General features: G+C 47.0%; 1 protein-coding gene across 2 annotated transcripts in view; it reads left to right on the top strand.

Annotated features, from left to right (window-relative positions):
- MPZL1 (myelin protein zero like 1) overlaps nucleotides 1-25,796 on the top strand; it is a 68,785-nt gene that overhangs the window by 11,355 nt on the left and 31,634 nt on the right. The window lies entirely within an intron of this gene.

Genomic DNA, 25,796 nt, shown 5'->3' with positions numbered 1-25,796 from the left:
CTGCCTTCTATGTGGGATACTTGGATTGAGTTCTTTTCTCCTGGTTTTGACCTGGCCTTGCCCCTGCTATGCAGGCATTTGGGGACTGAATCAGAAGATGGGCGGTGCCTCTCTCTCTCTCTCTCTCTCTCCCCTCTCTCCTCTCTCTCCTCTCTCTCCTCTCTCCCCTCTCTCTCCTCTCTCTCTGCCTCTCAAATAAATAAATAAATATAGAGTAGATTATTTCTATAGGTGATCAGAGTCGCCCACTGAATGTTGAGATTTCTTATTTCAGTGTTCAATACCCATCCCCCTTTGCTGTAAACAATCAGGCCTATACTGTGAAATGGAAAGAACATGGACTTAGGAGCCAGAGTGGACACAAACACAGCAGACACAACACAAAATAAAATGTCTGTACAGCTAAACACTCATCCCAGTATTCACTGGTTTCGCTGCTCTAGTTTTTGTATTTTCTCTACTGTTTATAGCTGGATATGTATTCCTTTTTGTCTTGATGTGTTTATTGCTTCTCGAGTTTCTCACTAGAGTGTGTCTCTGCTGCAGCCCAGAAAGGTGACTGGGACATGGTAGGAATCCCGCTGGCGTTGATTGAGCATGTGTATTGATGGTGCGGAGACACTGCCATGCTTTGTTGAAGTTTGTTAGTTGACAGTTGTAAGCAGAGAAGCTTTTGCATGTTTCAAGTGATAACTAAAGCTTTCTGAAATTCTAAGGTATAGGGACTGGCACTGAGGTGCAGCAGGGTAAGCACCATATGAGTGCTTGAGTCCCAGGTGCTCTGCTTATAATCGAGCTCCTTGCGAATGTGCCTGCGTGTGCCTGGGCAAACAGCAGAAGATGGCCCAAGTGCTTGGGCTCCTGCCACCACATGGGAGACCCTGATGGAGTTACAGGCTCCTTACTCGGGCCCGGCCTAGGCCCAGCTGTTATGGCCTTTTGGGGAGTGAACCAGTGGTTAAAAGATCTCTCTTTCTCTCTCTCTTTCTCTCTCTCTCTCTCTCTCTGTGTGTGTGTTTCTCCCTTTCTCTCTGTAACTCTGCCTTACAAATAAATAAATAAATCTTTTTAACAAAATCCCAACATACAATTTACCTTGTACAAATATGGAAATGGAATAATTCTGACATTCCCTGTAGGCACTGTCTTTGCATAAGCCTTGAGCATTGCCATGACACTCCAGGAAGCCCCTGGGAGCCTGGGAGGCAGCTACGCACCTGGGGACAGAGAACTTGTTTTGTGCCTCACACTCAGGCTGTCTGGGTTTTCTTCTCTATTTGTTGTGTCTGATGACTGTCACCTGCCTCTCTTGAGAGGTTGTTTCCTGTACTTTGGCCCTCTCTCCTACCCCTCTTATCTTCTCCTCTTACCTTTGAACTGCATCATTACCAAAAAATGCACCACCTCCAGCGTCTCACACTCCCAGCACCATCGCCCTTCCCCGCAGCAGTTCCTGGGGCTCGTCACCACTTCGGATCCCTCCCCACTCTCTTGCTGGCATTAGTCACTTGCTGGCAGCTGCCCTCTCCCTCTCCAGCCGGAAGTCTACAGTTCATTGTCACCACCCTAGCTTCATCCTGGCTCGTCCTTCTCTCCATTAGTTCCCAGAGTGACGGCCCTCTGTGGTTTTAATTCCCCCTATCTACTCTTTTCTTCCAAAGTCTGAATACAGAGAGGCGTCTCTGAGCTTCAGACCTGCCTATCCAATTCCCTGCGCGACTCCACAGGGCAGTCTCAAGGTCCCAAACTTAACATTTCCAAAGTGCAAGTTGCTGTCTGTTCTCTCCCTTCGGTTCAATTTCTAGCTCCATAGACTCCTTTATTTGTCCAGTTGTTCAAACTAAAAACCTGACGATTCTTCATTCATCCTTCTTCTTGTCCCCTGTTTCCAGTCTCTAAGCAGGAGATCCTGTTTGGTACCCATTTCTCTTTCCGTCTCTTCCTCTGCAGTGCGGATCACCACTGCACTGCATGGCACTGGAAGCGCACTAACTTCCTAACGGTTCCCCTGCTCCTGCCTGCTTTTCCCGCCATCCCATTTCCTACATAGCAGCAAGAAGTGTTTTAAGTTAGATTTTGTTACTCTTCTCTTTAAAACCCTTCCTCAGTCTTACCAAATTATTCCTATTTTCTAGTAATATCAAAAGCCTAAATATAAATATATTGTTTAATTTCAACTTTTTTTTTTAAGATTTATTTATTTCTTTATAGCTGCTCCATGTGTTGTCCTTGGTTTTGCTTTGTACTTGGACCACTGTGCTTTTGCCCTGCATTGTCTATCTTTGAATGGTTTTGTGGCATCATGTCAGGCTTGTTGTTGTTGTTGTTGTTGTTTGCTTGTTTTTAAGGGATCTCTGGGAAAGCCTGCTATATAAGACTCACAATTGTACTACTTAATAGAGTTTTCCTGACTATGGACTTGAATTCAGAGTCTTGAATATGGAATGTGAGTGTCCCAAGCCACATCTTAACCACAAATGTCTGCTTCTCATTTCATTATTATTTAGTTTTTTTAAAGATTTATTTATTTTACTTGAAAGTCAGAGTTACATAGAGAGAGAAGGAAAGGTAGAGAGAGAGAGAGGTCTTCCATCCACTGGTTCACTCCCCAATTGGCCGCAACGGCTGGAGCTGTGCCAATCTGAAGCCAGGAGCCAGGAGCTTCTTCCAGGTCTCCCATGTGGGTGCAGGGGCTCAAGGGCTTGGGCCATCTTCTACTGCTTTCCCAGGCCATAGCAGAGAGCTGGATAGGAAGTGGAGCAGCTGGGACTTGAACCAGTGCCCATATGGGATGCTGGCACTGCAGGCAGTGGATTTACCCGCTGTGCCACAGTGCTTCATTTCACTATTATAATGACACTCTACTATTGGGATACATTTGCAGAAGATACAGCACGCAGGAAGGGGTTTTGTTCAAGGTCACGTACCATTCTTTGTTGTCTCCAACAGCCCCCCTTAACTTGTATCATCACAGGCCGCTTAGCCATACTGGTAGTTCCTCAGGAAAACTGTCTAGAGATCGTGTTTTAAAAAAAAACTTAAATAATAAATTTTTTAAAAGATAATTAAGGCCAGTGCTGCGGCTCAATAGGCTAATCCTCCACCTAGCAGCGCCGGCACACCGGGTTCTAGTCTCGGTCGGGGCGCCGGATTCTGCCCCGGTTGCCCTTCTTCCAGGCCAGCTCTCAACTGTGGCCAGGGAGTGCAGTGGAGGATGGCCCAAGTGCTTGGGCCCTGCACCCCATGGGAGACCAGGAGAAGCACCTGGCTCCTGGCTTTGGATCAATGCGGTGCGCTGGCCGTGGCGGCCATTGGAGGGTGAACCAATGGCAAATGAAGACCTTTCTCTCTGTCTCTCTCTCTCTCACTGTCCACTCTGCCTGTCAAAAAAAAAAAAAAAAAAAAAAAAGATAATTAAAAGGGACCGGAATTGTTGCCCTCTTTCCCTATAACTCTGCCTTTCAAATAAATAAATAAATCTTTTTTTTTTTAAAAAAAAAAAAAGGAAGAAAAAACTTACTATGGGGGACAGCTTTTGGTGTGTATATCTGAATAAAGTCCAAGAGTTCTATAAGAACCTCTGACTACACAAATGATTTGCCCCTTCCACCCTCCAAGGTCACATAGGTAGGTTTTAATAAAAGTCATTATATATCATGGTAGACCCTTTCCAACAGTGAATTTTTTTTTTTAATTTTAATTTTTATTTTATTTTTTTTGACAGGCAGAGTGGACAGTGAGAGAGACAGAGAGAAAGGTCTTCCTTTGCCGTTGGTTCACCCTCCAATGGCCGCCACGGCCGGCGCACCGCACTGATCCGATGGCAGGAGCCAGGTGCTTCTCCTGGTCTCCCATGGGGTGCAGGGCCCAAGCACTTGGGCCATCCTCCACTGCACTCCCGGGCCACAGCAGAGAGCTGGCCTGGAAGAGGGGCAACCGGGACAGAATCCGGCGCCCCGACCGGGACTAGAACCCGGTGTGCTGGCGCCGCAGGCGGAGGATTAGCCTAGTGAGCCGCGGCGTCGGCCTAACAGTGAATATTTTTATCTATTTCATACATTTACTTCCATTACATTGGGAATAAATTCAAAATAGAATAATAAATGCTCCCATCAGTTCCAAAATATTGTGCCTATTCCTTAGAAGAGGAAGAGAACCCCTGTTTCTCTTCCCCCTTACAAAATTCTCTTCCCCACTGATGATACCACAGAAGCACCAGGAGGATGTGGAAGGGTTGACTTCTCAATGAGGCTTCCTGGTGAGAGCAGGGTAGGCCTCCCAGGCAGGACTGAGGAGCAGGGGGAGGGACCGGCTCTGCTTTTGTGGTGAAGATGGTGGGTTTGGGCTGCGAGTGCCCATGCCCCTTCAAGCCAGGGCTTGGTTTCACCTTCCCGCCCGCTCTGAAATAGGGCTCATCCAGGCTTTCTTACCAGCCTGCCATCAGCAAACACTGCAAGTGGAATCAGATTCTTCATTACAAATATTTTTAGGTGCTTATCATCATTTATGTTATGGGACAAAAATATTATCTATGAAGAAGTAAACACTGTGTCACATTAATCTAGTATCGCAAACAGAAGAGTCGGTGGATTCTAATGTCAAGGCTATTTTTGGAATCTTGGACGCAAGGACATATCCTGTGTATCTTTTAGAAACACTGAAAATCCTTAACATGTCCATTGTGTTTGGGTTAAACACAAATCCTGAAACGTTCTGTACTGCCTGGGCCGTAGTGGGTCAAGAAACTTTTTTTTTTCCCAAGTTTTATGACATTAATGATTTCTGTTTTATCATATTCCTTTTTTTAAATTATTTGACAGGTAGAGTTAGTGAGAGAGAGACAGAGAGAAAGGTCTTCCTTCCGTTGGTTCACCCCCCAAATGGCCGCCACGGCCTGAGCTACGCCGATCCGAAGCCAGGAGCCAGGTGCTTCCTCCTGGTCTCCCATGCGGGTGCAGGCGCCCAAGCACTTGGGCCATCCTCCACTGCCTTCCCAGGCCACAGCAGAGAGCTGGACTGGAAGAGGGGCAGCTGGGGCTAGAACCCGGAGCCCATATGGGATGCCGGCGCCATAGGTGGAGGATTAGCCAAGTGAGCCATGGCACCGGCCCCATCATATTCTTTTTTTTTTTTTAATTACTTATTTATTTATGTGAAAGGTAGATTTAGAGAGAGGCTGAAAGAGAGAGAAGTCTTCCATTTTCTAGTTCACTCCCCAAATGGCCACAATGGCCAGAACTTCTTCTGGGTCTACCACGCAGGTGCAGGGGCCCAAGCACATAGGCCATCTTCTGCTGCTTTCCTAGGCCATAACAGAGAGCTGGATAGGAAGTGGAGCAGCTGGGACTCGAACTGGTGCACATATGGGATGCTAGCGCTGCAGGTGATGGTTTTACCCACTATGCCACAGTGCCAGCCCCATATCATATTTCTTTCATACTTTACTAAACAGAAACCCTTGTTTTCAAATAAACGGATGTGATTCTTATTTTATGGTGCGTGTCTTAGGTACTGAGCTGCGTATCAGGATTGGGGATCAAATTTGAGTAAAATCTGGAGTCTCGGGTGCCAAAGGCCTGGGAGAGACTGGGGAGCAGTTACTGAGAGGTGTTCTAGATAAAAGACGATTTGGAAGACAACATCCTTCTTTTTCATTTCAGACAAAATAGCTGTGGCCACAGGGTAGGGAGACTTGGCCGTGGTGGCTGTCCTAGAGTTGCCTTGAAGGAAGAGTGAGAGGTGGCCTGATTTGAGTGGGTTTGTGGAGGAGGCGTTCAGACAGAGCAGCGTGGACGAAGCATACGGTTGTCATAAAGAGCACGCTGTGCTGGGAAAAAGGCAAGAAGCTTCATGTGGCAGAAATGTGGGCTCTGGGGTAGATGGGGAGAGTGGTAAGCCCGCTGGAATGGCAGCCTGAAGCCAGCCTTCGAGGGGCTCCGTGTGTCCTGCTGGGGAGCTGGTGCTGAGCTGGTGGCTGGGGTGCATTGTGAAGCAGCACTCGCCGGTTTGGCTCGTGTATTTTTTTTTTTTTTTTTTTTGACAGGCAGAGTGGACAGTGAGAGAGAGAGACAGAGAGAAAGGTCTTCCTTTGCCGTTGGTTCACCCTCCAATGGCCGCCGCGGCCGGCGCGCTGCAGCCGGCGCACCGCGCTGATCCGAAGGCAGGAGCCAGGAGCCAGGTGCTTTTCCTGGTCTCCCATGGGGTGCAGGGCCCAAGCACCTGGGCCATCCTCCACTGCACTCCCTGGCCACAGCAGAGGGCTGGCCTGGAAGAGGGGCAACCGGGACAGAATCCGGCGCCCCAACCGGGACTAGAACCCGGTGTGCCGGCGCCGCTAGGCGGAGGATTAGCCTAGTGAGCCGCGGCGCTGGCCTTGGCTCGTGTATTTTGTGTCAGCCAGGGGGTGGCTGTGGAGCAGGAGTGTGGATAATCCCGGATGCCAAGGAATATCTGTAGTGCAGAACTCTCTGGAAGGAGCTGCACCCTCATCCAGCTGGTCAGCACAGAATCAGACCTGTACCGAGGGGCCTGTTTCCTTCGACTCCTGTTAGGGTTGGAGTTGAGGTGTGGTAGCCTGGGTTAGAAGCCTCATTCTGGGCCAGCTCTGTGACAGAGTTGTTGAAAATGGAGAAAGGCATCCAGAGGGCAGTTTTAATCTATTTGGGTGGAAACTTAGGAGTGGAGCATGGCTTTTCCCAATGGGCACTGATTCTTAAATTATGGGTCACGTAGTATTCTTTTAAATATCTTGTAGGGGCCAGCTTTGTGGTGTAACAGGTTAGGCTGCCACCTGCAAAGCCAACATCCCTTATGGGGACTGTTCAAGTCCCAGCTGCTCCACTTCTGATCCAGCTCCCTACTGATGTGCCTGGGAAAGCAGCAGAAGATGGGCCCCAGTCCCTGGGCCCCTGGACCCACATGGGAGACCCAGATGAAACTCTTGGATCCTGGCTTTGACCTAGCCCATCCTGGACCATTGCAGCTGTTTGGGGAGTGAACCAGCAGATGGAAGATTTCTCTGTCTGTCAGTCTGTCTCTCTCTCTCTCTGTAACTCTGCCTTTCAACTAAAATAAGTAAATCTTTTTTATGATTTATTTTATTTATTTGAAAGAGTTATAGAGTGAGGGAGAGGCAAAGAGAGAGAGAGAGAGAGAGATGTTCCATCTGCTGGTTCACTCCTGAAATGGCCACAACAGCCAGAGTTGGACTGATCTGAATCCAGCCATCAAGAGCTGCTTCTGGGTCTCCCACGTGGGTGCAGGGGCCCAAGGACTTGGGCCATCCTCCGCAGCTTTCCCAGGTGCGTTGGCAGGGAGCTGGATTGAAAGTGGAGCATCTGGCTGGCGCCGCGGCTCAATAGGCTAATCCTCCACTTTGTGGTGCCGGCACACCGGGTTCTAGTCCCGGTCAGGGTGCTGGATTCTGTCCCGGTTGCCCCTTTTCCAGGCCAACTCTCTGCTGTGGCCAGGGAGTGCATTGGAGGATGGCCCAAGTGCTTGGGCCCTGCACCCCATGGGAGACCAGGAGAAGCACCTGGCTCCTACCTTCGGATCAGCGGGGTGCACTGGCTGCGGCGGCCATTGGAGGGTGAACCAATGGCAAAGGAAGACCTTTCTCTCTGTCTCTCTCTCACTGTCCACTCTGCCTGTCAAAAAATAAAATAAAATAAAATAAAATAAAAAGAAAGTGGAGCATCTAGGTTACAAACAGCACACATATGGGATGTAGTTGCTGCAGACTGGGCTTTAACCTGCTGCACCACAGTGCCGACCTCAAGAAATAAATCCTTCTAAAAAAAAAAAATCTTGCAAATTATAACTTGTGACACAGGGAGGTATTATCACTAACTTTAAGAAAAAAATTTTTTTTAAATTTATTTATTTATTTGAAAGGCAGAATTGCCCAGAGTTAGAGAGGGAGAGAAAGAGACAGACAGAGATCCTCCATCTGCTGATTAACTCCACAAAAGGCTGTAACTGCTGGTGCTGGGCCATGCCAAAGCCAGGAGCCTGGAACTCCATTCAGGTCTCCCACATGGTACACAGCCTCAAGGCCGTGGACCATCATCCACTGCTTTCCCAGGTCAAGGCCTTAGACCATCTTCCACTGCTTTCCCAGGTATTTTATTTGTTTCTTTGAGAGGCAGAATTACAGACAGAGACAGGGGGAGTCAGAGAGAAAGGTCTTCCAGCCGCTGCTTCAGGAGCCAGGAGCTCCTTCCGGGTCTCCCACATGGTACAGGGGCCCAAGCACTTGGCACAGCCTCCCACTGCTTTCCCAGGCCACAGCAGAGAGCTGAATTGGAAGCAGAGCAGCCAGGATACAAACTGACGCCCATATGGGATGCTGGTGCCACAGGCAGAGGCTTAGTCTACTACACCATAGTGCTGGCCCCTGCTTCATATTCTCACCAGCAACACAGAGGATTTTAATTTCTCCACATACACTTCAGTGGGTGCTATTGTGTCTTCTGTCTCTCTCTTAAAGATATCTATTTGAAAGGCAGAGTAAAAGAGGAGGAAGGGAGAATGGGAGGGAAGAGAGACAGAGAGAGAGAGAGATCTATTTGCAGTTCACTGCCCAAATGCCCACAACAGCCAGGTTGGGCCAGGCTGAAGCCAGGAGCTGGGCCCTCCATTCAGTTTTCGCACATGAGTGGCAGGAATCCCTGCACTTGAGCCATGGTCTGTTGCCTCCCAGGTGCATTAGCAGGAAGCTGGATCAGAAGCAGAGTAGATGGGACGAGAACCAGGCACTCTGATAGGGGATTTGGGCATCCTGAGCAGTGGATTAAGCTGCTGCACTACAGTGTCTGTCCCTGTCTCTTTGATTGCAGCCATCCTATTGAGTGTGAAGTTCTGATATCCATTTCCCTGATAACTAGTGTTATTGGACCATCTTTTTTTTTTTTTTTCCCCCTCCTTATTGGCCTTTTGTATTTTTTGGGAAAATGTCTATTCAAATTATATACCCATGTTTAAATTGGTTTATTTATCTTTTCTTGTTAAATTTTTAAAAATATTTATTTAGTTCTTGAAAGGCAGATACAGAGAGAGAGAGAGATATCTTCCATCTGCTGGTTCACTCTCCAAATGGCTGCAACAGCCAGGGCTGGACCAGGCTGCAGCAAGGAGCCAGGAGCTTCTTCTCCCATGTGGGTGTGGGAGCCCAAGCACTTGGGCCATCTTCTGCTGCTTTCCCAGGAACATTAGCAGGGAACTGGATTGGAAGTGGAGCAGCCAGGACTTGAACCAGCACCCACATGGGATGGCGGCACTGCAGGCGGAGGCTTAACCTTTTATGCCACAGCACCAGCCGCTTCTCGTTGAATTATGAGTTCTTTATATATTTAGGTACAAGTCCCTTATCATTTATACAATTATTTTCTCCCATTTTGAGGACTGTCTTCTTGATTTCTCGATAGTTTGAAACCAAAAGCTTTTAATTTCAATTAAGTCCAATTTATTTATGTTTCCTTTTGTTGCTTCTGCTTTCGGTGTCATATCCCAGAAGCCATTGCCTAATACAGGATCACAAACACTTAATCCTATGTTTTCTTCTAAGAATTTTACAGTTTTAGTTCTTTGATTTAAGTGCATGATCTATTTGAGTTAATTTTTGTCTGTAATGTCAACATTTCACTCTCTTATTTAATAATATCTCTTAGAAGCGCCAATGTTGTGGTGTAGCAGGTAAAGCTGCCGCCTGCAATGATGGCATCCCATATAGGTGCCGATTCTTGTCCTGGCTGTTCTACATCTGATCCAGCTCCCTGCTCATAGCCTGGGAAAAGCAGCGGAGGGGTAGCCCAAATATTTGGGCCCCTGCTACCCATGTGGGAGGCCCAGAAGAAACTCTTGGTCTTGGCTTTAGCCTGTCCCAGCGCTGACTGTTGAAACCATCTGGGGAGTGAACCAGCAGATGAAAGGTATCTCCCTCTGTCTCTCTCTGTAACTCTGACTTTCAAATGAATAAATAAATCTTCAAAACAGATTAATATATCTTGGAGATCTTTCCATACTAGTACTAAAAGGAAGTTCTTTCTTCCTTTAGAAGAATTCCCTCCTTCCCATGATACTATGCTATTTTCTGTGGAAATACTCTGTGACTTACTTAAACACACCTCATTTCATGGGAATTTACATCAACATTTGGGTTCGGAAATTATTTCAAAATGCCTTGTGGCTTGAAAAGTTATTTCCTATCAGCTGCCTTGCAATGCAGCTCTAACCATTTGACAGACTCAGTTGTTCCAGGCAGCTCTTGCCACCCAGAAGACTTTCAATAAATGCCAGTCCTCAGGGGAACTCCAAGAAGTTCAGATTTCATTGCTTTGAAGGCGACAGCACGTTAGAAAACAGAATATTCTTTGAGTTTTCTGAAACTATCTGGGAAAATCCCTGCTAGGAGCAAGGTCCTTCACGATGTACCTTCCAAGCTATGTTCCCTTTCCAGTGACTTCACAGCCTTGCCTTCTTTTGTTCTTTGGTTGCATTGTTGTCTCTCTGCGTATTGAAGTCAGAGTGAGTAATAGTCTAAACTTCAGGCAGTACTGCCAGCCACTCAGTAAACCATAAAATATCCGGAGATTATGAAACTTGTGGGTTCCTTTGTTAACTAAAGAGGAAGTGTAGGGGAAAACCTTGAAATACACCACCACTTTATTAATCTGCAGAGGCTTATTGGGCCACTTGAAAGTAAACAGAAGGCCAGAGGGAAGCGGAGATTGATGTGACAAAGTCCACCGCTTCAGGTTCCCGGGCTTTGCTTGTAGGTCTTCGTGAAGACGTTGTTTATGCGCTGATCAAATTAGCCAGGTCTCAGAAGAGAGCGCTTTGGGGATTATCCAGCTGCTGTTTCTGTTCTCAGTGATCTAGATAGTTTCAATGAGTTGTCCTATCTGGGGTGGAGATTTTGTTTGTTTGTTTTCATCTGTAAAGTGAATGTGAGCTGGACAGATGAGCCCGCAGGCCTATGCGAGATTAGGGCAGTTAATTAGGAGGTGAAATTGGGCTGATGGGGGCAGTGCTGTCAGCTGAGGAGCTCCAAGTGGAGCAGACGGAGGGGAAAGTCAAGAGCATCTGGAAGAGCTCAGAACTCATCAGGGCCTGGGACATCTGGGTCGGGCAGAAACCCTACAGATTGCAATGGCCCTGAGGGCAGTCAGTACTCATTATATTGTGTTTCTAAGATCCCAGGTTACCAACTAAAGAGTAAACAGAATGCTGTCTTGTCTTTCTTTTCCATTTTTATTTGGATATGACTTCAGTACTATAGAAAAGTTGCAAAAGAATGTGAAGAATACCATCTCCTCTTCCCTCCACTTTCTCCAGTGTCAGCATTTTATTACATCTGCTAAATCTCACTGTTCCCCTGTGTGAGAACAGCAGCAGGCCTGCTCCTGTCTCCCTAAATGCTTTAGTGAGTGTCTCCTAGAGGCTAAGGCCACCCTCTTACATAACCACCGCGTAATGATCCACTTGGGACGTGAGTCTTGAAACGGTCCCGTTGCCTGCCCCTTCTGGGACTTTATTCAGATGTGGTTGTTGTCCCAGTACTGCCCCTCCTACCAGGGGAAAATCCAGAATCCTGTCTCACTCGTCACCTTTATTCTGCAGCACTTCCAGATTCTTTTTTTTTTAAACATTTGCGTTGATATTTTCAAATACAAATCATAGAGGCCAATCATACAGTGGCCTGTCCCACATCAGGTTGTCTGTGAGTCCCTTTGGGCATGTCTGCTGGCATGCACAGAAGCCCCGTTCTGCTCATCACAGTGCTGAGTGCAGGAGACAGGTGTGCTGGGGACTTCGATTCAGGTTAAGGCAGTGTCTGCTGTGCTTCACGACTGTTAATATTTCCCCTTTTTAAAATTAGTAATTATTGGGGCCGGCACTGTGGTGCAGTGGGTTAATGCCTGGCCTGAAGCGCTGGCATCCCATATAGGCACCAGGTTCTAGTCCCAGCTGCTCCTCTTCCTATGCAGCTCTCTGCTGTGGCCTGGGAAAGCAGTAGAAGATGACCCAAGTCCTTGGGCCCCTGTACCCACACGGGAGACCCAGAAGAAGCTCCTGGCTTCTGGCTTCAGATCTGCACAGCTCCAGCTGTTGCAGCCAGTTGGGGAGTGAACCATCAGATGGAAGACCTCTCTCTCTGCCTCTCCTCTCTCTGTGTAACTTTGACTTTCAAATAAATAAATAAATTTTTTAAAAAATTAGTAATTATTGTGTGGGGAATGATTTAAAATTATGTAAATATCCTGTTTCTAACTTTCACTCCCTATGAAACAAGTGAAAACAATGTATTTTAGCAAGATTTTTGTCATGGGAAGCCACTGATTGAGGTTAGCATCACAGGTGGTCAAAGAATTCCCTAGCAGTAGCACACAGACAGGAGTGAGCAGAGTTAGATTTAGTAAAATACACTGCAAGGGAGCAGTGGGAGAGCCGCTGACTGCTGCTTTGTGGATTGTAACCTGGGAGGTAGATATCTCAGGCAGATAGTGATTTCCCTATTGCTGGGCATTTTTTTAAAAAAGATTTATTTATTTGAACGGCAGAGTTACGCAGAGGCAGAGAGAGAGAGAGGCAAAGAGACAGACAGAGAAAGAGAGAGAGAGAGATTTTCCATCTGCTGGTTCACTCCCCAAATGGCTGCAACAGCCGGAGCTGCACTGATCTGAAGCCAGGAGCCAGGAGCTTCTTCCAAGTCTCCCATGAGGGTGCAGGGGCCCAAGGACCTGGGCCATCTTCTACTGCTTTCACAGGCCATAGCAGAGAGCTGGATTGGAAGTGGAGTAGCCGGGACTCAAACTGGTACCCATATGGGATGCCAGCACTGTAGGCGGCAGCCTTACCCACTACGCCACAGCGCCGACCCCAACAGGACATTTTTATTAGGGACTTCCTTATTGCCAGGGGCCAAGGAGACCTCCACAGTTTGTATTAAAATGGTTGTGGTATTCTAAAAAATTAGTTCCAGGAGTGTGGAGCAGTCGTTTGACAAATACAATCATATATAAATCCTTATATACAATCATATATAAATCCTAATTGTTTCAAAAAATGAGACATATACAACAGCATAGTTTTTAAAAATACCCAGGCTTATATGTGTAAAAACAATTCTATTTGTTAATGTTTCTTTGTTTGAGAGATGGAGAAAGACTGACAGCGAGCTCCCATCCACGGGTTCACTCCTCAAATGCCACAACAGCCAGGACTGGGCCAGGATAAAGCCAGGATTTGGGAATTCAGTCTAGCTTCCCAATTTACTTGGATCATCACCACTGCCTCCCAGGGTCAACGTTAGCAGCAAGTTGTAGTCAGTAGCCAGAGCTGGGAATTAAACTCAGGTAGTTTCCATACGCGATATTGGCATCTTAACAGTGATGCCAAATGCCTGCTCCGATATTGTTTTTGCAAGACTTAAGATGAGTGTCTGGAAGTCTGTTTTATCCAGTGTTGGGGACAGATTGAAACAAACAAAAATCCTTTGGGAAAAACATTATTCCAGTGTCTCTTTTTCTGTATATCTTAACATGTCCACCAAAAGGTTTACTTTTACTCAATCACCCTGCTTAAAAATCTTCAGTGGTAGCTGGCACCGCGGCTCACTAGGCTAATCCTCCGCCTTGCGGCACCGGCACACCGGGTTCTAGTCCCGGTCGGGGCGCCGGATTCTGTCCCGGTTTCCCCTCTTCCAGGCCAGCTCTCTGCTGTGGCCCGGGAGTGCAAGTCCTTGGGCCCTGCACCCCATGGGAGACCAGGAGAAGTACCTGGCTCCTGCCATCGGATCAGCGCGGTGCGCCGGCCGCAGCGCGCCAGCCGCGGCGGCCATTGGAAGGTGAACCAACGGCAAAGGAAGACCTTTCTCTCTGTCTCTCTCTCTCTAACTATCCACTCTGCCTGTCAAAAAAAAAAAAAAAAAAAAAAAAAAAAAAAAAAATCTTCAGTGGTACCCACTTTCTTCAGGATCAAGTTCCAGCTTCTTTTTCTTTTCTTTTCTTTTTTTTTTTTTTAATGATTTATTTATTTATTTGAAAAACAGAGTTACAGAGAGGGAGAGACAGAAGCAGAGAGAGAGAAGTCTTCCATCCACTGATTCACTCCCCAAATAGCCACATGGTTAGGGCTGGGCCAGACTGGAGCCAGGAGCAAGGAGCTTCTTCCAGGTCTCCTACATGGGTGTGGGGTCCAGGCACTTGGACCATCTTCCACTGCTTTCCCAGGTGCATTAGCAGGAAGCTGGATTGGAAGTGAAGCAGCCAGGACTCGAATCTGTGTTTGTATGGGATGCAGGTGCTGCAGGCAGCAGTTTAATTTGCTTTCCCACAGCACAAGTCCCCGAATTCCAGCTTCTCATCCAAGCTCAGCCTGCTTTGTCAGCTTAAATGTTTTCGCCTACTCCAGGCAAATTAATCTACATAATTCATTTAAAAAATTATCTCATGTTTTCCTGTCTGCAAAATGCCCTTCCCATCTTCATTCTTTTCAACATTCCAGATGAAATTCAAGTACATCGCCTATAAAGCATTTCCTGACCTCCTCGTTTTTTGAACTTCAGCTTTTAATTAGCTACTTATGGTCTCTGCTTCTTAGAGAGATTATTTAGTAGGAACTTCTGTAGGGAAGATAAGGTTGTATAAACAGTGAAACACAGACCAGATACTGTGTAACCCTGCTTCAATAGCCATTTTTCCACTCTCTGCATTATGCCTAGACATAGTGTGTCTGCACACAGTGTGCCTGCACACTGGAGGTACCCAGTGTTGGCTTTTTACATTCTTGTGTGTGTGTCCGTGGTGCAGTCTGATGAGAACCTAGCACTTATTACTGTTTAATAATTAAACTGCTTGATTAGCACTGTTGTCTTTTTATTTAATAAAGCCCACATCTCTACAGGAGTGGGGGACAGATGTTTCCACTCCTCTCATATTTTATTTCCTGTCCCAGGGTGAGCATTTACACTTTGAACTCTTTCCGGCAGTGATAAACTAGAGTTGATTCATCTGGACCTCTTATAGCTGGATTTTTCTGGGAGCCAGAAGCTTAACTGGTATTCATTTAAGGCTGTGTCTTGTGTTAGGGGCGGGGGTGAGGGGGAATTAACGCTTATGCATTTCATTACCCATAACTTCACATTATAGGAATTTTTAAAAATTTGGCTGTTGTCTGCTCAGTCTTTTTGAACATTTTTTGGAAGCTTTCTGAGCATCAGAAAGGTAACCTAGGTGCTGGGCACAAAAAGCCCAAGGAAGACACAGTTTGAGGCCAAGATGAGTTTTGGGTTCACCAGGGGAGCTCATGGCAATTATAGTCCCAGGACCAAAAGTGAGATGCTGCTTGTCACTGGAAAGGGCAGCTTCCATAGGCTGTAGCTGCGAAGCAGAGCATCAGGAATACTGAGTGGTGGGCAGGTGCAGAGGTGGTCAGTTCAGGGAAGGCTTTACCGAAGCCGTGTTCAGGCAGAGTCTTGAAATCCCGTGGCGTTACCAAGGTGAGCCTCAGTAGACTAGGGTGTCACGTGCCTGGAGAAATGACAGCACACCGATGCCAGCTCAGTAGCAGTGGCCCTGGCCAGGTGGAAGGCGAGGGAAGGGGGCATTGCACTGAAGAGCCCAGTGTGCCAGGCTGAGGATTGTGCACGTTGTGGCCTGCTTGGAGGAGCTTTAAGCAAGACATTGACATGCACAAGTCTGCATGACGTTCAAATTAAGAACCTGCCCAAAGCATAACCCCGTAGTCGCCACAGCTCTGAGAGTGCCCACAGCTCTAAAAAAAATAAAAATAAAAATAAAAAAAGGCGCATTTACAGTTGGCCCTGCATATCTGTGGATTCAGCCAACCCCCATGAAAGGTGTTGTGGAGGAGAATTCCATCTGTACTAAGTACATGCAAGCATTTTTCTTGTCATTATTCCCTAAATAATATGGCATAACAACTGTTTATACCTTGTAAGGTTTATATGTATATGTGCTGCCGAAGCGAGCATGTTATAAGGTTTTTATGTAATCTAGAGATCATTTAAAGTACACGGGGCGGTGGGGGGGTGTGTGTGTGAAGTGTCCAGGCTCTATGCAAATGCTACTGTATTTTGCATAAGGAACTTGAGCCTCTGAGGATTTATGTGTGCAAGGGGATCCCGGAACCAATCCCCACAGATGCAGAGGAACCATGAAATCTTTCCCCTGTTTGATCCACTTCCCCTTGTGGTTAAGGTATGGTGAGTCTTTCTATCCAGCCTCGGCTGCTGTGGCGGCAGACTGGTTTCCCATCCCTGCAGCAGACGTGAACTATTCAAGACCAAGCAGTGCAGTGGTTTTCAAGCTCCCTTCATCCCTTCAGTAGTCCTGCGGATTCTGGCCACAGTGCTCTAGAGCCTCCTAAAGCTTGGTGCAATTTCATTTATTTATTTATTTTTCAAGACTTATGTATTTGAAAGGGAGAGTGAGAGTGAGAGAGCATGAGAGAGGAGAGAGAGAGAGAGAGAGAGAGAGAGACAGATACCTTCCATCTGCTGATTTACTTCCCAAATGGCCACAACATCTTGGGCTGGTCCATGCTGAAGCCAGGAGCCCAGGTCTCCCACACGGGTGGCAGATGCCCAAGTACTATGCCATCTTCCATTGCTTTCCTGGCTCATTAGCAGGGAGCTGGGTCAGAAGCCAAGCAGATGGGACTTGAACCAGCCCTCTGATATGAGATGCCGGCATAGCAGGCGGTAGCTTTGCTCACTGTGCAATGCTGGCCCCCTTTCATTTGTTTGTAAGGTATACTTCTAACCATTGAAATAAGAATGGGCAACATACACACTTTGGAGAGTTTATATATATATTTGTGATTTTGGGACCTTGGAGACCTCTGCTGTGTAACTCAGTCTGCCAGTGTAGTCTTCAGAAGGCAGTAGGTTTTTGTAATTTCTATGTAGATATTTAAACTTGTAAATGTGTTATTAGGAAGGCAGTAGAATATTACACTGGTCTTTTGAAAAATTCAGGTCCATGCTTATTTTACAGGTGAACATATACCTATACCTGAATTCAACGCCAGGTCAAATGCCGGTACAACTTGGCTCATCTACTTCAGTTACACTCTTACTGTACAATAGTTTTGTGCGTGAAGTCGCGCATTTCATTGGTGTGCTGGAAGCCAGCTACAGTTTAGAACTCCCTAAAGACCTTTGAAAAATGCCGATGTCCAAGCCACACCCATGCTCATTAAATCAGGACCCCTGAGGATAGGGGTATGACCCAGACATCAGTATTTTTGTTTCTTCCCTTTTTTTCTTTTCTTTTTTGAAAAGATTATTTATTTATCTGAAAGAATGTCAGAGAAGGAGAGGCAGAGAGACAGAGATCCTCCATCTGCTGGTTAACTCTCCAAATGGCTGCATGGTTAGGACTGGGCCAGGCCAAAGCAAGGAGCCAGGAGCTTCATCCACATCTCTCACGTGGGTGCAGGGGCCCAAGGACCTGAGCCCAAGGACCTCTGCTGCCCTCCCAGGTGCATTAGCAGGGAGCTGGATTGGAAGCAGGGCAGCTGCGACTCAAACCGGCACCCACGTGCTATGCTGGCTATGCCACAGTGCCAGCCCTTGATTTTTAAAAGTTAATGTAATTTATTAATGTGAAGAGCAGAGACAAAGGTAGATTTCTTACTTGCTGGTTTACTCCTCAAAATACCCAAAACAGTTTGGGTTAGGCCTGGAGCCAGGAACTCCATCTGTAGCAGAGACCAAGTACTTGAGCCATGTCAGCGTGCGCATTAGAAGGAAGCTGGCATTAGGAGAGGAGCTGGACACTCCAATATAGGACGTGGGGCATCCTGAACAGCAGCTTAACCACTGAGCCAAACACCCACCCTTGCTTGATTGTTTGGAGCCTTCAGCCTTGCCCTGGGGAAGTCTCCAGCAGAGCACTGGTGCATCCCAAGGGCCGATGCCAGGCCTGTGTCTGCTGCTGCACTGTAGATGTTTGTTTGTCTCCACTGGGTTGTTCCTACATCGGGCAGAGGCTGAGTCCCAGCATGTGTTTGCAAGAATGAATGGTTGATTGAAAATACGAAAATAGTCACAGGAGAGAGAGAGATGAACAGTAGATACATAGAGGAGTGCAAAGAAGAAATCCCAGGGCTTGACGGACTCAAGTGATTTGTTCAATGACTGGCCCGATTCAGACCTTTTGAACATTTCTCAGTGGAGAAACAGAAAGTTCTTTGTTGGTGCAGAAAGGTTAAGGATGGAGATGTGGCCAGCTGGACATGGATCATTGAGTGGAAGGAATTGATTCCAAAAGGGATTTGGTAATTCTGTGGGTTAGCAAAAGTGCATGGATTTTAAGAAATTGAGTATTTCGGACCCGGCACTGTGGTATAGCAGGTTAAGCCACTGCATGCAGTGCTGGCATCCTGTATGGGCTGCTGGTTCGAATCCCAGCTTCTCCACTTTCAATCCAGCTCTCTGCTAATGCACCCGGGAGGGCAACAGAGGAATGGCCCAGGTCCCTAGGCCCTGCACCCACATGAGAGACCTGGGAGAAGCTCCTGGCTCCTGGCTTCAGCCTGACCCAGTCCTAGTCATTGCAGCCATTTGAAGAGTGAATGGCCAACAGTGGGTGGAAGACCTCTCTCTCTCTCTCTCTAATTCTCTCTGTAAATAAAATAAATAAAATAAAAAAAAAGATGTGAGTGATTGAGAAGACCAGTTTCCTCTGTGCTTCTCATCTAAATAGGAAGAAGACTATTGGGGAAATCTGTCTGACCCTCCTCTAAAACAGGCGGTGTCAGCATTCAGACCTGACCTCCAGCGGTCTCTGCAGACACTTTGTGCTGGGCCGACCAGGATGACTGTAAGGGCTGAGCCTGTCTGAGTTGGGTTTGGTATGTTTCACTCTGTCTTTTCTCCTTTCATTCATGTATTTTCTCAGATAGATGTTTATTGGAGACGTTGCGAAAGGGGCAGGCACTTGTCAGGCACTGAGAGTAAGGTGGTGATCGAGGCAGACATGGTCTCCTGCTGACCGAAGGCTGCAGATAGCCAGCCATTCCAGTAGAGTGGGAAGAGAACGCTGACCCAGGAGGGATGGCAGGGTCGCAGGGTGTGGAGGGAGGAAGTCACTTTGAGATTGCGGCCTGAAGCATGACGTCTACACAGAGAGTATACAGAGGAGTGTTCCTGAGGAATGAAAAGCTTAATTTATTAATACTCTGGTTCCCTGAATGGAGTATGTTTTTGTAACTTCCTCCTCCTTTGTGCCATCAGCCAAGAGAAACCCGAAATAGCAGTTGTGCTTCAAGGACTAAAAGAGGCTGCCTCAGCGGCAGTGGCCTGTTCTGAAGAGGGGGTGGAGGCCTCTCACTGGTCAGGGGCAGCAAGACAGCTCTGCACCTGCGGGGTCTCCACTCACCATCATCCAACTGCTTTCACTTTATCCAGCCTGAAGGCACTAGCCTGGGAGTCACAGCGGACACTGGGAGGGGATCCTGTGTTGAATGCTTTGATAGAAGCATTCTGGAATTTGAAAAGTAGGGGTGGGTACTGTGACACAGTAAGTTTATGTACCTCTTGGGATGTCTGCATCCCGTGTCAGAGGGCACAGGATCAAGTCTTGCCTCTGCTTCCAATCCAGCTTCCTGCTAAGAAGCTGCCTGGGAGGCAGTAGGTGGTAGCTCAAGTACTTAGGCCCCTGCCACCCATGTGAGAGTCCTGGATGGAGTTGCTGGTTACTGGCTTCAGCCTAGCCCAACCCTGGCTGTTGTGAGCATTTAGGGAGTGAACAGTAGATGAAAGACTCTCTCCCCCTCTCTCTCTCATACACACACATACTGCTTTTCAAATAAAAATAATAAAAATTTTTAAAAAGTTTATACATTTTTAGTTTGAAAGTATGTGTGTTATATTTCCAAGCTTCCTCTGAATTTTTTTTAAAGATTTCATTTATTTATTTATTTGAAAGGCAGTTATAGAGAGGCAGAAGCAGGAGGCAGAGAAAGAGGTCTTCCATCTACTGGTTCACTCCCCCAAATGGCTGCAATGGCCAGAGCCATTGCAAATGGCCAATTTGGAACCAGGAGCCAGGCGTTTCCTGTGGGTCTCCCACACAGGTGTAGGGGCCCAAGGACTTGGCCATCTTCTACTGCTTTCCCAGGCTGTAGCAGACAGTTGGATTGGAAGAGGAGCAGTTGAAACATGACTGCACCCATATGGGATGCCGGCGCTGCAGCTGGAGGCTTAGCCTACTATACCACAGTGCTGGCCCCCAAGAAATGTATATTTTTTAGAAAGTAAATTTTGAGGGCAGGCTTTTGGCACAGTGAATGAAATGCCTGTGTCCCAAATCAGAGTCCCTGAGCTCGGCTGCCAGCTCTGACTCCTAACTCCAGCTTCCTGCTGGTGCAGACCCTGGAGGCAGAGATGATGGCTCAAGTAATTGGGTTCCTGCCACCCATGTGCGAGACCTGGACTGGGTTCCCAGTGCCCTGGGCATCTGGATATAGGCCTTTGAAGAGTGAGCCAGCATATTGGAGATTTCTCTTTCTGCCTCTCAAATTAATAAGGCATTTTTTTTAAACAGATATATTTTTATCGCATTCCTAATATCTTCCTTTTCTCCTTGGGAAAAAAAAAGCTTTTATTGTGAAAAATGAAATATATACAGAAGCATGCATGTAGAGCTTACAGAGTTAACTGTTACAAGCGCACCCTCATGCTCACTGTCCAGCCTGGGCAGTAGAGCTTGCCCAGTGGTGTGTGCCTTTTACATCCTGTCCCTGCCACCCTGCTCCAGGTGTGACCACTGCTCTGGATTCTGTGTTTACTGTTCTCTTGCATTCCTTTCTTTTAATGTGTTCTAAAAGGTCATATTTATGCTTGCATTAGGAGAAATTACAATATCAGACTGTTACTGTGTACCAACAGAGAACAAGATAGGTCAGAAAGCTGTTTAAATAAGTTACTGGATTGTACTCTTTTGAGCAGGAGACCGTACTGGTAACAGCAAAGTGCCTCAAAACAATTTTCAAAACAAAAGCCACCTTTCAATGTCTAGGAAAGCCTTCACAGGGTTTGTTTAAAAGATAAGGTTTTTACAAACCAGGGTGCTGCAGTTGGCTGGAGCAGTAACATAACATGGAATTGCTTCAACCAGTAACAGTTTCAAGTTCCCCACCTAGACTGTGAAAATGTTCATTCATGATAATGCCGCTCCCGAGTATTCCAAATGACTTTATGGTTTGAGAGTTTGAGTTTTCTTGGAGTAAGATCAGCTTGGCGTTGGGAGGCGTTACTGACTTTGTAATACTTCAGCAATTCACAGTTTGGAAATAGGTCGTGTCCAGGGAACGGCCTCTTGGGTGAGCCGTTGGTGAATGCTTTTCCTTTGTGGTGGTGATGGGTGTTGTTTTGTGCTCCTTAGTGGCTCCCTCTTCTTCTTTTCTTTTTTCTAAAATGTGCTTGTTATCCATCCAAAATGTAAGAAAATCAAGTTTTGGGACTCGATTGGAAGTGGTGGAACTGTGCCCTGGTCAGATGACCCCAGGCTCTGGTTGCTTGTCCGGTGATTCCACCTCCGTGGTTCATTTGGCTTAAGCTCCTGCGAGGAGGGCCAGGGTCACTTCCCTGGCGATGAAGTACCTTCTAGGAACCTTATTCTCCACACTACATTAAGAGAAGCGTTGTTTGGGTTTTGTTTGTTTGTTTTCTCGCTCTTTAAACTGTAACATAGTTCAGCAAGGTCTTCCACTCCTGCGGGAAACCTTCCCCAGGGAGAAAGTGAGCTCAGCTCCCATTACCAGGAAGGTCGAAGGTGGTGTGTAGCTTAGAATTCACATTTGGCAGGATTTGAAAACATTTGTTCATCACTTCATGTTTTTATTTTGTTTCCTTTTATTCCTAAGCAGTCCACAGGAAACTCTTTCCCTTCCATCTGCAGTTTTTTGAACCGGAGCTTTAATGCATTTCACAAGCATGCTGGCTAACCCGTCATTGTGAACCCCAGGCCTGAAAAAGAACCTATTTGGTATTTTACTGGATTAGTATTCCAGACTTCAGTGACATGGAGTGTAGATTAGAGCAGTAAGTTCTGCAAATCCCAGTGTTCTTTGCCTTTGCAGTTTTAGCCATTTTAACTCTCCCCTAAGAACAGCTCCCTTTTGTGACTCTGAAGATGAGCTGTCTGGATTCCACAGTCATTTTACTGTGCATTTGCATAATACTCCTAGTCACTTAAAGAGGCTAGGAGGAGAGGGCCGGACAAAGCACACCATTCCCAATTGTTTGACACTGGCGGCTGGCTATGCTTGGGCTGCGTGGAGAGTAGTCTGTGTGTATCTTCTGGGATACTCTGTACCGGCAGGGGCGTTATACCAAGGTGACCAGCATGGCCGCTGCAGCGTGTTTGAGGGTAAAGGGTGGGAGATGAGATCTGAGTGGTGGCTGGGAGTTTGTGTAGGGCTTTGGGGGCCACATGAGGACTGACCTGATCTTGGCTGCTGTGGGAAACCCTAGGAGGGTTTGAGCAGAGGAGTGATGTAATCTAACTTGCATTTTAGCAAGAGCTCTCTGGTCTCACTGGGGAGCCACCACAATTAAGTGAGTAAGGCTGGAAAAGAAAGACACCAGTGAGACAGGCATTGAAGTGTCCAAGCGAAAGATGATGGTGGCTTGGACCAAGATGGTAACACAGGATGGGGCAGGAAGAGAGAAACTTCAAGATATATTTTGCCTATGGCTTAGAAGTAAGTTGTGCGAAAGACATGAAAGATCCCAGGATTTTGGCCTCAGCCACTGGAGGGCTGGAGTTGCCATTTACTGCATTGTATGATGTACAGGACAGCTTCCCACAGCAAAGACTCATCCGACCTGGGACTGGTGTTGTGGTGTAGTGGGTAAAGCTGCCACATATAATGCCAGCATCCCATGTGAGTACCTGTTTGAGTCCCAGCTGCTCCACTTCCAGTCCAGCTGCAAGCTAATTAGCTCCAAGCTAATGCACTTGGGGAAGCAGCAGAAGATGGCCCAAGTCCTTGGGCCCCTGGACCCATGTGGGAGACCCGGAAGAAGCTCCTGGCTGTTGGCTTCAGCCTGAATCAGCTCCAGCCATTGCGGCCATTTGGGGAGTGAACCAACAGATGGAAAATTCTCTCTCTCTCTCTCTCTCTCTCTGTAAACTCTGCCTTTCAAATAAATAAATAAATCTTTAAAACAAAACCAAAAAGAATCACCTGATGCAATTATCAGCAGCGCCAAGCAGAGAAGCCTTGGTTTAGGGAATGACCGTAGGAATAGGTGGCTAGGGTAGACCTCATCTTAGTGTGCTTTGCACACAGAGACCAGGGGTTTAGAAGGTTTATCTTAGAACTAACAGAGGCTCCAAGAATTCTGACAGGAGTAATGTTGCATAGAAGGATAGACGGCCACGATGAGGGGAAGTTAGCTCACTGTGTGTGAAGCCTCCTTTCTTTAAAGGAGCTAGCTGATTGGAGAGAGGGGCAGTTCACCTTCCTGGTTCTAAGGGCTGCATAGCCTTTTTCCCCTTTGTTCTAAAGAGCCACTTAAGTCCATCTTAAATAGACTACCTGAAAGCCGGTTAGGGATCGATTAGTTTTTTATTTGCTCAAAATTCTGGGACTGTAAACTTGGACACTTGGCCTGGTTCCGCCTTGAAATAATGTCTCAGGGGCACAATTCTTAAAGCCAGTTCTCCTGGAAGCAGGGATCTGGTTTACAGCAACCTTTGAGAAGCCTGTGTGGCCTGTAGATTGCGGGGCTTCACTTGGCAGTGCTCCTCAGCGCGGATGCAGCTAGTCCAAGCCGCACAGAGGGAGTCAGGGTTGCACAGCAGTGCTGTGTCCTGGAATCAGCTGTGCAGCTCGTCGGGTCTTGTGCTGCCCTTCATTTTGAACTCCTGGGCCCCAGGGCTACTTTTCTGCCTGCCCACAACAGCAAGGCATGTCTTTTGTTTGCTTCTCGTCTGAAAGAAGGGCTTGTTTTGAGGTCTGGACCACAAATAATAATCCATTGTTCCCTATAATAATAATCCACCCTCTTTAGCAGAAAAAAATTCTGCTGGATGCAGTGTGGCTATCAGTTTATTTAAAAGAATAGCCAAAAGTGCCCATTGTGTCCTGAGAATAAACATTTGGAAGATGGTTGGGAGGAGTGGGGGAGTGCCCTTGTCCCCCCTCCCCCTGGAGTCACAGGCTCTCAAGAAGAAAAAAATCCTGAAAATGACCATCCGTCCCAGCTGCCAATACCCTGCGTTATTCTGCCTGTCTGTTACATTCTGAGAACAATTGGAACACTGCAGATATTTATTGCAGAGTGTTTCTTTTAAAAAATCTTCTCTTGCAGATGGGTGTTTTATGTTACCAACTTTAGGCTACATAAGTTTCTCGGTGACCGTCATTTTGAACCTGGAAGTGTCTCTTTTTGAGTGAAGACTCTTATTTTAGCAGGAGTCCATAATTCCTGCAGTTGCCTCTGATTGCAGATGTTGAAGAAGAGCTATTTTTATGTTGCATATGATGGAACACATTTTAATTACTATGCCCTGGGCTTCGGCTAGCAGGAAACCTCAGTGGGCAGAATACAAACATGACGGTGCGGTCGGTTGTTTCTTGAGGGCTGTGTACCTAACACACCATCGGTTAGATTTCACAGATTATACAGTTTTCTGCCTCGAGTTTTTTCTAGGAAAAGAATCAGAATACATTTGGCTTTAAAATGAAGTGATGTCTTAGAAGAGTTTTAGTTGCTTTAACTATTGAAGATGAGGGGCAGGCATCTGGGCCAGTTTAAGATGCTTGCATCAGCCGGTGCCGCGGCTCACTAGGCTAATCCTCCACCTTGCGGTGCCGGCACACCGGGTTCTAGTCCCGGTTGGGGCGCCGGATTCTGTCCCGGTTGCCCCTCTTCCAGGCCAGCTCTCTGCTGTGGCCAGGGAGTGCAGTGGAGGATGGCCCAAGTGCTTGGGCCCTGCACCCCATGGGAGTCCAGGATAAGTATCTGGCTCCTGCCATCGGATCAACGTGGTGCGCCGGCCGCAGCCCGCCAGCCGCGGCGGCCATTGGAGGGTGAACCAACGGCAAAGGAAGACCTTTCTCTCTGTCTCTCTCTCACTGTCCACTCTGCCTGTCCGAAAGAAAAAAAAAAAAGATGCTTGCATCGTATGTCAGAGAGCCTGGGTTTGATACTTGACTCCACTCCAGTTCCAGTTTCCTGCTAATGCACACCCTGGAAACAGCAGCGATGGCTCAGATAACTGAGTTTCTATCACCCGTGTGGAGAGACCTGGATTGAGTTTCCACCTCGTAGCTTCAGCCCCTGCCACAGGCTGTTTCAGACATTTGGGGAGTGAACCAACATGAAAGCACTCAGTCCCTCTCTCTGCACCTCTCAGATAAATAAATTAATTAATTAATTTTAGAGAAATTTTAAATATCAAAGATTAAAAAAATTCCATGTGACAACAATTATGTATAACAGGTAAATGTGAGAACCATTTAAAAAAATAAAAATGTGACTGACACAGCATTAAAGACGAAGCCATCAGGGTGGCAATGAAGTAGGCCTTCAGTAAGCGAATGAAGTGAATGGAACTGTGATCAATGGAGAATTACTCAGCAATAACAAGGGGTGAGATGTCACGCCCCCAAGAGATAAGGCGGAAGGATGCCTGAATGCTGCTAAGTGAAGGAAGCCCATCTGAAGAGGCTGCATAGTGTATGACTTCCAACCATGGAACACACAGGAAAAGGCAAACACACAGATGGTAAATGGTCATTGGCGGCCAGGGGCT

This window comes from Oryctolagus cuniculus, chromosome 7 (genome assembly GCF_051225735.1).
Source record: "Oryctolagus cuniculus isolate XC-2025 breed Fujian yellow rabbit chromosome 7, ASM5122573v1, whole genome shotgun sequence".
NCBI classification, from domain to species: Eukaryota; Metazoa; Chordata; class Mammalia; order Lagomorpha; family Leporidae; genus Oryctolagus; species Oryctolagus cuniculus.
Note: the sequence above shows the minus strand (reverse complement) of the source record. Positions and strands in the feature narration are given on the sequence as shown.